The sequence below is a fragment of the Lotus japonicus genome, chromosome 2, assembly GCF_012489685.1.
Source record: "Lotus japonicus ecotype B-129 chromosome 2, LjGifu_v1.2".
In the NCBI taxonomy this organism is placed as follows: domain Eukaryota; kingdom Viridiplantae; phylum Streptophyta; class Magnoliopsida; order Fabales; family Fabaceae; genus Lotus; species Lotus japonicus.
Genome location: NC_080042.1, coordinates 44,441,655 through 44,457,211, shown reverse-complemented (window position 1 = coordinate 44,457,211; position 15,557 = coordinate 44,441,655). Strand labels below are relative to the sequence as shown.

At 35.8% G+C, this 15,557-nt stretch overlaps 1 long non-coding RNA gene and 1 pseudogene across 1 annotated transcript; one reads left to right on the top strand and one right to left on the bottom strand.

Moving 5' to 3' along the window:
- Nucleotides 1-891: 891 nt before the first annotated feature.
- Nucleotides 892-7,566, bottom strand: LOC130736478 (TMV resistance protein N-like; annotated as a pseudogene).
- Nucleotides 7,567-13,177: 5,611 nt separating this feature from the next.
- LOC130738085 (uncharacterized) lies at nucleotides 13,178-15,402 on the top strand. The gene is made up of 7 exons (XR_009019206.1): nucleotides 13,178-13,452; nucleotides 13,574-13,600; nucleotides 13,759-13,799; nucleotides 14,341-14,421; nucleotides 14,753-14,808; nucleotides 14,969-15,050; nucleotides 15,251-15,402. It is a non-coding gene; the product is annotated as an uncharacterized LOC130738085 (long non-coding RNA).
- Nucleotides 15,403-15,557: the final 155 nt, after the last annotated feature.

Below are 15,557 nucleotides of genomic sequence, written 5' to 3'. Positions count from 1 at the left end.
TAAATGTAGATATTTTTAGATTAGTTATTTTATTGACTTATTTGATTTAGTTCAGTTTTTATTCTATCATCTTATGTTGTTGTTTACATTAAGTCAAACCATAAGAGTGAATAAACTATTTGTTGATTTACAATAATTAATAATGCTTAAAGGAAACGGAAAAAATCTTAAAAAATCATCGTATATATGGTAATTAATTAAAGCAATTAAATTTTTATTTTCGAAATCTTAAGCAATATTATTTTATTTTCGAAATCTTATTTTTCTGGTATATAATCTTTTTTTATTTTTATAATTTTTATAATTTTATACTTTTATAATGTTCTGGTCAATACTGAGTGTGTTGTTTGTGATAACAAACCACAGTTAAACAAATTAGTTGAAGTGGCCACTATTTTTAATTTTTATTCTCTTGTTTTTTTTTTCCGATGCTCATATACAAATCAAGGACTCCACATTGTATAGATATCATTGAAATCCACTTTATTCTCCTTTTGAATCATCGTTAATTCAGCATTGGTCAGTTGCTATATCAATCTCCTTTTTTTTTTAAATTTTGTTCCTGCATTATTTTAGCAAACCTAACTCATCATTACATTTGGATTGGGTTAGAACCTTGAGTTAATGGATGTGTGTGTTTTATCAAATGAACAACACATTAGGACGAATAGAACGTATAAACTTCTTGTGATGTTTTATCAAATTTTGTCTAATGTCAAAAAAAGTGTAGCAATGGAGATACTTGAATTTAAATTAAACATCAAAATTGTCTGAGAGGTTCAAACATATAAAAATCAAAAGATCCATGGTAATTGCAAAACACAAATAATAAGGTACTCAAAACATGATAATTGGATCACAGCTTTTTACTACTTGACGTGAGTCCTCACGTCAAGTCCCTGGTTCTTTCTTAATTGCGACCAACTTAACGCTCTCGGAATTTGTCACATGATCTCCATCAATTAGTTCGTGGTCACCAATTTTTTTCTGTTTTTTTGTGCAAGATCCTTGAGTAGGAGCATCATCTGAAATTGCGGAAAGATCGACGACCTCAGTATCTCGCTTACCTTGAAGTTTGCTCACAGGGGTTTCCTATATTTGTATGAAAAAAATCAGGATACAACTTTTATACATGATATGGATGAAGGATGTAATATAATTTACGATAATGTGACACACCTTCATATTGTCACCAATGTATTGACATAGACCATCAGGCCTTTCAACCTCAGTAGATGTACTTGGCATGTCATCAAATCCCTAATTAATATTATTAAATGGTCTTAGCATCAAAAGGAAAAAAAAAATTGTATGTAAAAACCAATTATTGTACTTATTATTCACCTAAATTGAATGAATCCTTTTGAATTGGTCAATAAATGACTTCTCTTTGATAATTCTTTTAACAACATAACTTTGATAAGTCCCATTGATATTATTTGTTGTGACCTCCACTTTGAATAGATAAACATTATCTACCAAAGAATCAGAAGATGGAGCATCCTGTGGGTAACAATGAATTAATTGAACAGTTATATAAATATTGCATCTTAAAACAACCCATGGGACACAACATGCGAAAATACAACCTATGGCATGGATGCTTTTAGTGCTTCCGCAGTTTGGTTCATCAGCAAGGATCCTACTCGATCAAATAGTACAAATGTGGCAGATCCGTGATCATCAATAACATTTATATGTAATTTAAACCTGACAGCGGAAAAACAACGTTCATTAACCATATCATGTGTTAGCTATAAAATGTTGCGCTTTTAAAAAAGAAGCACAGTGTTTGACCTGGTTATTCCTTTTTCTAATTTGTCACAGTTCTCACAATAATTAGTGTCCCCAGCTTTTACCATAGCCTTGTAACATTTCGGGCAAGCTTTGTAATTCCATTTTTTAGAATAATCAACGCCAACAACTTTTGCAATGACAAATCCATAGCATTCCTAATGAAAGTGTGTGATTAATAAATAGTTTTCCATTAATACTATAGATTCAATTAAAAGTTAAAAAAAGTCATTCTTATATTATAAACCTGAGTAGCTTCGATGATGTCTGATATCAACAATCGTGTAGACTGCTTGATGTCATCAGATTCCGATATTGTAGACGAATCCTGTTATTATTTGGTTAACAGGAATTGCTTTCTCTTCGAGCCTTGACAGAAAAAAAACATATTAGAAACTTATACTACTTTAAAGTAGAAAACAAAATAAGCACATGATACTAAAATAAAGGAAAATCAACCTTCTTCTATAATCATGTATATGTTCAACATCTTCATTGATAATCAATTTAGTGCCATCAAATGCATTCGATATGCCTTTTACATCTGAAGAAATTTCAACATGAGCACATGATATATGATAACATAATCACATTATAGAGGAAGGGGTTACTAAATTACCAAAATATGACTTCCTTTTGCACAGTTGCAGTATGATGATAACCAGACAGTTTGGATCATCATTTTCAAGGTATTCAAGCAATTTGGTAGCATACTGATTCCACAAAGTACACACAATTTGATTTTTCCTACAGGAAAGTGCTTTATATGTTAATTTAAACACTTTTATATAAATACAAACATTGCTTATAGAGATACACTTACTCCAAATCTTCTAGGACTACATCTATACGCTTCTGGATGCCTCCTTCCTTGACAGTCTCCTTCAATTCATCCTTCTGCACGACATGTCCTATGACATCTAAAATAATAAATAAACAAATATAAATGATCAGTTCTTTTGCTGTGTAAATTAAGATCATCGGATAAATATTAAAAAAAAAACTACATATGAAGCAATCAGTTTCAAGTTAGAAGACATCTAAGTTAGGCGACCGCTACCCACTTTTGTTATAGTAGGAATGTCTCTGTTGTCAGTGAAAGGAACTAAAGCACGAAGAAACATAAGATTTGTATGATTTGTGACAACATGCCAACCATGGTACTTAATTTCGTCAAAAGATTCAGTATAGATAGATATATTAGAAGTGAACTTTCTTATTTGAAAAAAAAGTACCCAACAATTGTAATTGAAATTGTAGAATGAACGGAGGCCAGTCCATCCATCGGTTATTACAGTATAACCTTCATGAACTTCGAACTCAAAACTTTCGTTTTTCCCAAAGGGCCCACAATGTACAATGTCCCAGCAGTCTGAAACTTTAGCCTCATGGAATCATATTCACTGATCAACCCAAAGTCCTAATAATTTGACTTATCTTAATAATTTGAAAAAATACACAAATTTACATTTAAAACGTGTGTATAGTCAATATGAAAGAAGACAAATGGTTCGGCCATTAAATGCCTATTGAATTTCATAAAAAAATAAAGAAAATAACATTTATTGTCAAATTAACTTTATTATGTTAAATTAACATTTTTAAAATAGCATTTATTGGCTGATTTCTTTTATTATTATTAAGATGTCTGTTTATTGTCATTGACTATTTTTAATTTATGTTTATTGTCAAAACGGTGTGAATCTTTATAGCATATCACCAAATAAGCCTATTTTTTAGTTCTGTTAATTGTCATTGACAATTTTTAATTTATGTATATTGTCAAAACCGTGTGAATGTTGTCTGAACAAAACCATGTGCATTAATTATGGACAAAACCGTGTGAATTAAATGTGCCGATTTAAATGACTTGGACCAATAAGAAATTGACATGTGGAAATTAAGTGAAATCAACCAATGAAAATGTGACATTTGGAAATTAGGCTGCAACATGACCCACTTTAGTGGACGGACTTTATATATTATCAAGATCCCAAAGTTAGAAGAGTCTTCTCTTTCTTTGTCCTTCACATCAGAATGAGTGATTGAGAGTGATGATTCAGTGTCAACATCATTCTCTAAATAAGTGGTCGAGGGAATAGAATTAACATCATTCTCAGGAAGTGGTGGCAAGCTCAAGTTTAATTTTCTCTTCTTATAAGGATCAGTGAATCGAATATTCTCCATGCTACTTTTCTCTTTCACTACATGGATCCCAATATCAATGCTAACATCGGGTACGCTAATCAATTCCTTCATCATTACCTTCACATGATTCCACTCATTTTTTAAAACTGCTTTGTCCACATAACATTTGGATTCTTCACTTAGCATTCTAAGCTGTGTATAACCTGTAGACGGTGACGAATATGAGACAATAATCTTTCCGTTAACAATCAAGTCTACTGTACACATAATCATATATGCCGGGTGTAGACAACCAAGACAGAGAAGTATGTTGTCAGGGAAGTTGTTGCGGAACCAGAAAGAAATTGACGAGGAAGGACCCTTGCACTGGTGCTCAAACCACTCTGGAATCCCTCCGGTATCTGGGCTTGGCAAGCAGAAGAATTCTGTGTTCCCAACCTCATGTAGTTCCTGTTAGTTTAGGGTTTAACTCATAAGCTTGCTTAGCATATAATATTAATATCATATTAAATAGATTCACAAAACAAATCAAATCAAAACCTTACCTGATTCAGTAACATGCTTCTACTCGAGAAACTCCAGGATTCACATTCTCTTGCAGATAAGTATTTTAAGCTTGGTGGAATCCCTTCAACTTCTTGAAGTTGCTTGCAATCATCCAAGTCAAGCTTCCATAAAAAGCGGCATTGTTTGATGCATTCAGGAATAATTGTGAAATTACTCCCCTGTAGGCTTAACTCTCTCAAGTTAGCAAACCATGTTAGACAAATTGCCAAAAAATCATCTGACATGTCGCAGTGTGGGAGTCTAAGAAATTCTACATTTGAAGCCAGTAGCATTGAGCTCACTTTTTCTTCACCCTCATCTGGAATTTCCAATATTCGTCCCATCGGATCTGTGACGCTCAGCTTAGCCAGTTCTGGCATCATGACAATGTTTCTTCGAGGGAGCCAGCAACTCATTTGTAGTGTTCGAAGTCGATTAAGATTCCGACATGAAGATGGAAATTCTGTTATGGAACTTCCATACAAATCAAGCTCATTATATTTTCCATAGTTTCAATTATTTCTGGAAAAATTGTAAGACTTGAGCAACCTGCAAGCTTGAGTCGTAGAAGAGAGGGCAATTTAAGTGGTGGAAAACTTCTAAGCCGGTGACAACCCTCAGCATCCAAGAGTTGAAGTTTGTCCAACAACCCAACTGAATGGTGAATGGCAACTAAATTCTCACATTCCTTAAATGAAAATCTTTCTAAATTTGGAAGACTAGATACATCAGCTATCTGTGTTAAATATTGACAGCCGTTGAAATTTAAAACTTTCATGTTCGTGAATTTCTGCTAAAAGAAGATAAAAGAAACCAGAAGCAAATGAATAATAGTGGTTAAAAAATACAAAAGATCAAGGATGTAAAATTATTATTGAACTTGCCTTTGATGAGCTAGGAAATTCCAACGTGGTAATGCAACTAGTTGGTAACTTCCATATAGACAGCTTCTTTGGATAAAAATCAGATGGTAGATGTTATGAAGGATAATTCCACCACTCCAGTACTCTTAAACTATTTGGAAGATGCTTGGGACCTTTAGAAAAATGACATTTTCTAATAATAAGTGTTTTGAGGTTTTTCATCTTCTTGAAAGCCCCTCCATCCCATTCTACTTCTTCAAATGATGGGAAATCTAGATATATCATTTCGATTTCACTTGTTCCCTTTTAACACAAAAAAAGACAATTCAAGCAAAATTAACACATATATGTTAGGACATCAACACAAGCATATAAAGACATTTAAATATTATAAAGAGAAAAGAACTGTAGCATGAATATTAGTCTTACCGTATTTTCTTCTAAAACTTCAACTATATCTTTATATGACCATAACCTACTGCGTTTTCCAGGCTCTTTTGGTGATTCTTTTCGGACAATTTCTTTACCCATGTCCTCTATCAAGTCATGTAGTGTAATTTCACCCTCCCGAGTAATCTTTGTTAGAGATTTTTCATTCAACACTCCAATGTGATACTTAACACAGTCTCCATGATGAGCACGAAGTATATCTTCAACCTCTGCTAACATATATCCTTTGAAGCAACAAGCAATGTCAAGAAAAACATTCTTCTCTTCTTCTTCTAAAGCATAAAAGCTTATTTCAAGTATCTTTTGGATCTTTTTATTAGGAATCCTTTCATATTGATCTAGTGCAGATTTCCACTCTTCTACATTTTTTTCAAACAAATTGGAACCTATTATTTCCAAAGCCAATGGAAGGCCAGAAGCATAAGCTACTGCTTGATTTATTACATTCTCATAACATGGATTGATTTTGTCATTTCTAAAAGCATTCCAACAAAACAGTTAAAGTGCTTCTTTCTTATTTAACCCATATATCTCATACTTTCTCTCAACCCCATGAGATGCTAGCAAATGTTTGTCACGAGTGGTTATGATGACTCTACTGCCAGAGCCAAACCAATCAGAATTTCCAATAATTGCACGCAATTGTTCTGATTTGTCAACATCATCAAGAATCAAAAGAACCTTCTTTCGATGCAGCCTTTGCTTTATCAATGAAATTCCTTCACTGACATCCACTAACTTAATGTTCAATCCAACTGTTTTGGAAAGAAGATTTTCTTGGAGATGTTTGAAGCCATGCTTAGCTGAACTTTCTCTCACATTATGAAGAAAACATAAACTCTCAAATTGGTCAGCAATAAAATTATAAACAGCTCGAGCAAGTGTCGTTTTACCCATTCCTCCAAGTCCGTAGATCCCTACTGTGTGAACTCCATAACCAGATCCAACATCCAAAAGTGACATCACTTCTAGCACTTGAGACTCGATTCCAACAGGGTAATCCGCAACATGTAAGGGCATGCGCCTAATCCTATTGGAGACCTCTTCAACTATCTTCTTAATAAATTCATATTCAAATGCACTCCTGCCAAATCAAATAAGTCTGAGTTTGAGCAAAGCAGTTTTAAATGCATCATACCCATACATGATACTTATGCCAATTCAAATTGTTTGACATACAATGAACTATTGTTAAAGGATAAACAAACATTTCTTTCCTCTTTAAGCTTTAAGAAGGAAAAACGAGGGTGAAGCCGGGTGCGTACCCGGGTTTGAAATGAGAGCCTGACAAATTAGCTGCTTGGTTAAGAGCCATCTTCCATTTTTGCAACCTCTCCATATTTTCCTTGTTATCCTGAAACCTCTTCTCATGGTTGTCCAATGCTTCAGCATAAGTCCCTCTTTGATGTCTGACATGAGAAGGATCCACGTCATAGAAAACCGGAAAAACCAACCGACCCTTTGCCTTGACACAATCAATGATGGTGACAAGTTCGTCCAAGCAAAATGAAGAAGATGCATAGTTAACTGAGAAGATTGGGATAGCAATTCGAGACCCTTCAATAGCCTTGATTAGTGCTGGTGTGATTTCATCCCCTCTTTGAAGCTCCTCAGTATCAATGAAAGTGTTAATTCCATTGTCAACGAGAGCTTTGTAGAGATTGCCTGTAAAGCCGTAGCGGGTATCAAAACCTCTGAAACTGAGGAACACGTCGTAGGTGAATCCATAACTGAAGGAAGAGGAAGAGGGTGATCGCATTGCCATGAGACTCTGAAGTTTTGGATCTCGAAAATGAAACACGAATGGGAAGAGAAACTGAAAGAAAGTTGCAACTTGCAAGAATACAAAAACAGTGAATTGAGTACTTGAGTAGCAATGAAGTCTCAAGTCGTGCACTCCATTATTTATTTTAAAGAGGTATTTTTGTTTTTTCGCGCTTTAGGGGTGGGGGTGGTGGAATTAGATGACAGGGGTGGAAAAACAATTACCCTACTTTGATTGGGTTAACCCGTCCCTAACTCGTCCCCAAACTTAAAGCAACCCGATAATTTTAGGGTTTAACTTAGATTGGATTTAATATAAGATGATATTGGACTGACTCGAAGGGTATTGAGAAGCTTATGAAATTATTTTTTATCTAATACTCTTTCTGTCCCTATATATCTGACAATATTTTGATCTTTTTTAATTTTATTTACTTGTCACTTTTACAATTTTGAGAGAGCATTAATCAGATTTTACCAATTCTACCCTTAACATAATGGTGGTGGAAATATTTAAAGGTCAAAATTAATAAGAGAGATAAATGATATATTAGGAAGTTAGATAATACTCCCTCTGTTCCAAAACTATTGTAGTTTTAAATTTTTTATTTTGTTCCAAAATTATTGTTGTTTTACATATCCAAAACACTTTATCTCATTCTCTTCCATTCATGTCCTAATTTAATATTATATCTCTCAAGTATCACATCTTACTTCCACCAATCATAATTATCACCAATTAATTGGCCAATGATTCTCATTCTTGCTCTTTCATATAACTCATATTAAATAAGGATGTTTCAGTCAAATTATATTTAACATTATTTTATTTTCACATTAATACATATATGATATTAATATAAAAATTATTATAACTTTAAATATTTTAATTTTACTCAAGTTATTTATTGTCAGGAACCAGAAAATTAGCACAGTGACTGATAATGAAATAGGATAGATGAGCAATGAATCCTCTGGAAAATACCCAGAAGCAGTGTTTTAAGGAATTACAAATAACATTAGAAAATTAAAGATAAGAAACTGAGGCAATTCGAGAGTGCCTCTACTCTCCCAAGCCTAAACTCAATTCAAGCCTAACCCCTCTCTCACACAATACATGCTTATATAATCCTCAATCTCTCTCTTTCCCACTACCAGCACAGCTCATGCCACCTCAGCAGGTGGTTAAACCTCTCGTGGGAATTGATTTGGTGCATTGCACCTCTTCCTCTTACTTCCATGTAGGGGTGTACAAGGGACGGGTTGGGACGGGTTTTGGTTAACCCTAACCCGGCCCTAAATGTTGATCGGGTCAATTCATAGACCCTAACCCGTCCCTAGACCCGAAACAACCCGACATTATGCGGGTCCAATTTAGGACGGGTTTATGTAGGACGAGACCGGGTTGGCCCGAGGGACAATAAGTTTAAGACTATTTGATACTAATTTTAAAATTTAAAGATAATAACATACTAAAAGAGTTATAAGTTGGAACTATTTTTTAGAAGAAATAACTTAAAAGGATTCAATTCTTTCATAATCTATTGCACTTGAGATGTTTACATTTTGTTTGATCATTTATTCACTTGTCTCACATATGCATAATACACACACATGATTTTCTCTTGTTAGAGCATGAAAGTGTTCATAGTTTGACCAACGTTTATTTAATTCATAAGGTATATATTAAACATTTTAATCTCATCTAGATTGTAAGATAAATTTGAGCACCATGTATCACATTTTAATCATTATAACAAATTAAAATTTTATAAAATATATATGTGGGACGGGCCAGGTGACCCGAGCATCAACCCGAACCCGACCCTACCCGAAGTCGGGTAACTCGAAGATCAACCCGAACCCGATCTCTTTTAATGATCGGGCCGGGTTCAACCCGGCCTTAAAGACATGGGCCGGGACGGGTGGGCGGGTAGGGCCGGGTCTTGTACACCCCTACTTCCATGAACTCTAGTAGTATTGAGCCTATCCCTAACAATTGGGTTCCTATCATCACTCCCCCCCCCCCTCAAAACATCCTTGTCCTCAAGGATGGATGTGGAAAATCCTTCTTAAATGTATGTTGCTTCCCCCCAAGTTATCTATAATAGCCTCCCTTTGATCCACTTCCTTGCAGAATCTGAATAAGGACTATAGAATCCACCACCTGGATCCCATTGTTGAAAAGATGTGGACCAAGTTGTTCCTGAAAAGTAAGAACAACCTCCAGGATTCCAATGTGAAGAGCTCAAGGCAAATGAGAAAGCACAACTTCCCTTAAAGCCAACATCAGCTTTTAAATTCTGATTGGATGTCTTATCTAATGACCCTAATTCATGAGGTTGCAACTTCAAATTCTCCCAACATATGACTATCACTTGGCAATGCTTCCAATTTTGTTCATGTCCCCACCTCAGTCTATGTAACTCAGTACCTGCAGAATGAATCTTATAGAAAACCAGCTTCATCTCTTCCATTTTGTCATACAAGCAACACGATCAGGTGGTTCTGGAGGCGGCCGCTTGGCACCCCTTCCTGTGTCAACCACCATTTTAGTATCATAGGGTGGTGTTTCCAGCAGTGCTATGGCACCCATGAACTGGTAGTTCATCACATTACCAACAATTGGGTTTAACAATTTAGACAAAAGAACCTTAACCCACATATTGGATGTCCCTGTTCTAAATTGGACTTGTAGAAATGTTTCAGACTCCTTTTTCTTTTCATTAATTTGGGCTTGTAGACATGCTTCAACTTCCTTTCCACTATTTTGGGCTTGGCCCACCTTTTCTCTTCCTCTAGTGTGTCCTAGCAATTGGGCTAAGCTCAAAAATATCATTTCAACATGAAACATGTTGCTAGTAGGGGCATGTGTCTTTTTTTCAACTTCAGAAGATATATTTTTTACTCCATGATTCTCACCCTCTAACACGTGTTTATCTTTATTGCCAGTAGCAAGTAAATATCTGTCAAACAATTTTGTGGAGGTAAGACAATCACTAACCACTTGGTCTAAGACTATTAGGCTGAGAGAGGGACCCAATCCAGGTTGCTTCAGACTTCCCCAATCACTTGTCTCTCCAGAATGCAAAACAACAACAACCTTCTCTCTGGTTTTTGCAGTTGGTGCAACGACGATGTCTATCCTTGCCGCCGTAGGCAAGGTGAACGCTGTCGGACCCGCCCCATAATCCTGGTGCCCCAAATGTTCTCCTCCCTGGGTTAGATGCACCACCGCACCATTCCTCTCATCGGAATCTGCTGAGTTCCCGTACACTTCTCTTGACATCTCATCAGCGGCAGCCACCGCTTTTATAACTGGATCTGGCGGCCTTAGTGGTGGTAGTCGCTCACTCAATTTCCCTTCTGCAAAGTTCACCACCGTCATGCTCACTTCCTCGCCGACTCCGCCCTTAGGAATGTCTTTACTTAGAATAACTTTTCTCATCCCATCCATATGCAATTCAGGCCTGGGTAGCTCTAACTGACTCTCATATGCTGAAGAAATAGTAGAAGAAAGAATGATTGATGTTCTAGGATGATGAATGGAAACTGCCCCATGTTCCCCGTATGTAGCGTTCACAACTTGAGCCAAATTGAATTCAGAATTTCCTTTATTGATAGGTTTGTTTTGTATACTTACTGTTGGGCCATGGTACCTTGTGTCAAACACTGAGCCCAAGTTATTTAAATAACACTCTATTATGCCCTGAGCACCTTGAGGTTTTTGAAGCAAATTTTGTATTACAACACAACTACTAACCTGTTAGGCCAGGCCCATTAGGTCAAAAGTGAAGCTCAAATGTTGAAATTCCAATTTTACCCTTTCCTAGGTTTTGATTCCCAAAACGCAATCCTTTTTCCCATTTGATGCTACCTCTTCCAAGGTCGCATCTGTTTGCTTCTCCTCAGCCACCGCTTGTGAAACCCAGTTCGGCGGCTTGGGTGGTGGCCGCCGATTAGCCATGGTGGTGAACCTTGCCGGAACTGAACCGCGATCTTGACATCCCGTAACCTTGGTCATATTCCCCTCCGCGTATTCCCCTGCTTCTAAAACCAGATTCGGTGGTTTAGGTGGTGGTTGTTGCTCGTTCCACTTTGCTTCCGCTTCTTTCATCGTCGTAGTTACGACGATCTCCGTCGGAATCGGCTCACTTCTCATGTTCTCTGAAATTCTGTTATCTTCGAGCCGTTCATCTCCACTGCTACGAAACTGAACCCATTCTTCACACCAATTTCTTCTCTGTTCCAGGTTGGTGGCTTTGGCTATTCAGTCTTCATCCCTCTGAGTTTCTTCCTTCCCTGTATCTTGAACTGGATCTGGCAGGAACGAATCAGAGTCTGGTTCGAATTTTCTCAGTAATGCTATCACAAAATCCATCCATGTTGCCCTCTGATTTCTTCTTTTCCAGTCGTACCACCAAAAGAGCGCATCATGCGTCAAAGCCTTCTCAGCCTCTGAGAATTTCTTCTCTTCGGAAACTCCCTTGGCCTCCCAGTGCTGCTCCACCGTGATGATCCAGCCATAAGCCTCTCTTCCATCAAATTCTGGAAACATCTTCATGAATCAATGGCTACCACAGCACCTAGATCGGTGCTCTGATACCAATGTTAGGAACCAGAAAATTAGCGCAGTGACTGATAATGAAATAGGATAGATGAGCACTGAATCCTCTGGAAAATGGCCAGAAGCAGTGTTTTAAGGAATTACAAATAACAGTAGAAAATTAAAGATAAGAAACTGAAGCAATTCGAGAGTGCCTCTACTCTCCCAAGCCTAAACCCAATTTAAGCCTAACCTCTCTCTCACGCAATACATGCTTATATAATCCCCAATCTCTCTCTTTCCCACTACTAGCACAACTCATGCCACCTCAACAGGTGGTTATTCCTCTCGTGGGAATTGATTTGGTGCATTACACCTCTTCCTCTTACTTCCATGAACTCTAGTAGTATTGGGTCTATCCCTAAGAATTGGGTTCCTATCATTTATCATCGTAAAAATATAATATTAATTTTTACTTATTTAATTTTCTATATTTTTATTAAATTAAATATAATAAAATATATAAGGCTAAAGGTGGGATTTAATAAGAAAATAAGGATAAAAAGAGAATAAATTCAATAAGCTATAAGCTTTAAGCTACTATAATAAGCTCCTTTACCAAACACTTTTAAAGAGTTTTTAAGCTAGTCATATAAGCTTTAAGCTAGTCAAATAAGCTATAAGCTAGCTGAAATGACATGTCAAACATAGCCTTAATAAAATAAAAATAATAAATATGGCAGTTACTAAGAAATGAAGAGATTATTACTCTTTTTGAAATAATTCATTTGATTTGAAACATTAAATATTTATTTTTTACCACTATTACTAATACCTCATTGCATGAAAAGTAATTTATAAAAATGAGTAATGTGACTTATAAATTGTGATGGAGAAAGTATCCATAGTATATACATTCAGGAAAAGATCTCAGTTCAGTCATCGCCTGCATGGCAGCTCCTGATTGGTTAATACATGAAAAAATCCTACATGGCATGCATTCCTTCATTCCTATTATCCTACACCTTTCTTCTTAACCTACACTCATATCTCTTTAATGGCAATTATTATCAAAATGCGTTTTCCCCTACTCTCACTTTTTCTCCTTCTCTGCGTTTCAGTTTTTCAAACCGCTTTCCCCTTCATTCCTATTATCAAAACGCGTTCTCCGTCCTTCTCTCAGGCCGCCGCCCCTGTCTGCCATCTCTCATCGCCTCCCTTCCATGGAATTTATCATGTTTTGGTGTATGCGGTTTTTTTATTCTGATCGCTCTTCATGGCAGGCTCTTCAATTTCTTAGGGTTCTAACCTCTAATCGCACTTCATCCGCTTAATTTTAAGGTTATTTGTCTTCAATTTTGTTTATGTGAAACGAAACTACTTTTTTTCCTGTTTGTTTTGATGGTTTTTTATCACGATTTTATATTCTTGCCCGAAATGACACCCATTTCGTCTTATCCAGGATGTGATTAGGAGCTCTAATTCTCAGGTACGAATAAAAGCAAGCCTTTCAATTTTGGGTGCAAATAAAAGCAAACCTTTTAATTTCTTCTCAGTCCACAGTCCCGTACAAGGCATTTTCTCCTTTACTTCTCAGTTTGCAGCAATCACTAACAAATTTTTTTTTGTTTGTGTTTTCGTATGCAGAACGTGAAAATGTTGGACCCAGCGAGGCTTTGGATTCTGAGGTTTTCAAATTCACACCCTTCCCTAATTTACCTAATTTCAATTCCAATTTTGTATCTCTTGGTTGAGGATGATTTTTTAGTGTTTGTTTCTTCACATTAGTTTCAATTTTTGAACTACCCTTCTGTTGAATTTTGGGGCTTTGGAACATTGGAACGGTTTTGCCTGCTTTTGATTTATTTCCATCAATTACATTATTGGTGACTGGTATTAGTATATCATTCAGTAGAATCAAAAATCACTTTCTTTTAAGTCAGAGCTGATTGTTGAGTATCGTAATTTAAAAAAGGTAAAGGGGAAAATGGATATCTTCTCATAAAACAGCACTGGACTTCAATTCTATACCACATTTTTGAAGTTTCTTAGTGTCTATTAAGAACTGATTAACTGTAATATAGTACCTGCAATATAATGTATTCCGCCACATGTCATTTTATGTTTGTTCGGTAAGGGTTAAGATCAGTGTCAAATAAATAGAAAGCTTATAAAATTTCCGAGTGATTTAGTCATGTTGGTATTTCTGAAAGACTCTGATATTTGCAGCAAAAAACTTTCATTAGAGCAGTTAGGAAATCTCGCGGCTGGACCAAATCGATTCAGAGGTGAAACTTCATTTTTATACAGGTAAATTCTGCACTTTTTATGAAACTTCCCCTGTTAATTTACCCTTCTCAAGTCCCAAAACTGAAAGTCTAAAAGGTTTTGTGTAAAAACAATTAGGAGAAATTAAATAGTGGTTTGACTTTTATGTTTCTTTTACTTTTTTCAAAAATTTATTTAAAAAACATTATGACTCCATAGATTAAGGAGTGAATCTTGCAGTTAAGTTAATGCATTTATGAAATACTATTTAATTGGTTATCATGTCCTATTTCCTTTATTTCCTTCTCTGATTTTCTTCTCTGATACCTGTTTGTTCATCCAATTTGTTTCTCCACCATGCATGAAAATGAAGATTACCCATGGTTGAATTACAAGTATTGGGTTCCAATACTCAGTTACGAATGGAAGGTAACTTTATAATACGTTTTAAAATTTATTTTCCATGCATAATCCTAAGTCAATATTTATCTAACCCTTTTATGATCTTCATGTAGCATGAAGGAGAAATTCTGAGATGTTTAGTCTTCTTCCTGATTGGATATTGATTTGTGATATCTGGGTTTTGCAGGCCGATACAGATTCCATGGTAGTTTTTCGTCTGCGACTGCAAGTTCGACTTTGTCCAACAAATTTGCGGGATGAGGCAGCAGGTGCTAGAAATTTGAATATTTTCTTTTGTGGAGAACTAACAATCAGTCTTCTGATAGCTTAATTCCTGTTTTTTTCTTCATGCTTGCCATTTTATCGGTTGAAATCTAGGATTTTCCCCTCTCAATTAGATAGTTGATCTTCTTTATTCCATTCACTTTAACAGCTATGCTTATATTTGTTTGTTTTTGGTACTTCATAGTATCACCACCCACACGGTTTCCAGCTGAGTAATGTGCAAGAATTTCAGAATTATTTTCACAGACCTCCTGCAGTTCCTGTGTCTGAATCCTCAAGTTCATCGTGGCTGCAAGTTTGACCTCATCGCCATCTCAGGTATGTTCAAAGCAGGATTTGTTTTTTAATTCCTTTTTCAAAAAAAAATTGGTGATTGTTTATATTCTTATTCGATGCTATCTGTTGATTAGTTGCCTAATGATCTTAGCTGCCTTATTTGCATTCAAGAACAGATTTTCAAATCAGGAAATTTATTTCCTTCAATCACGTTA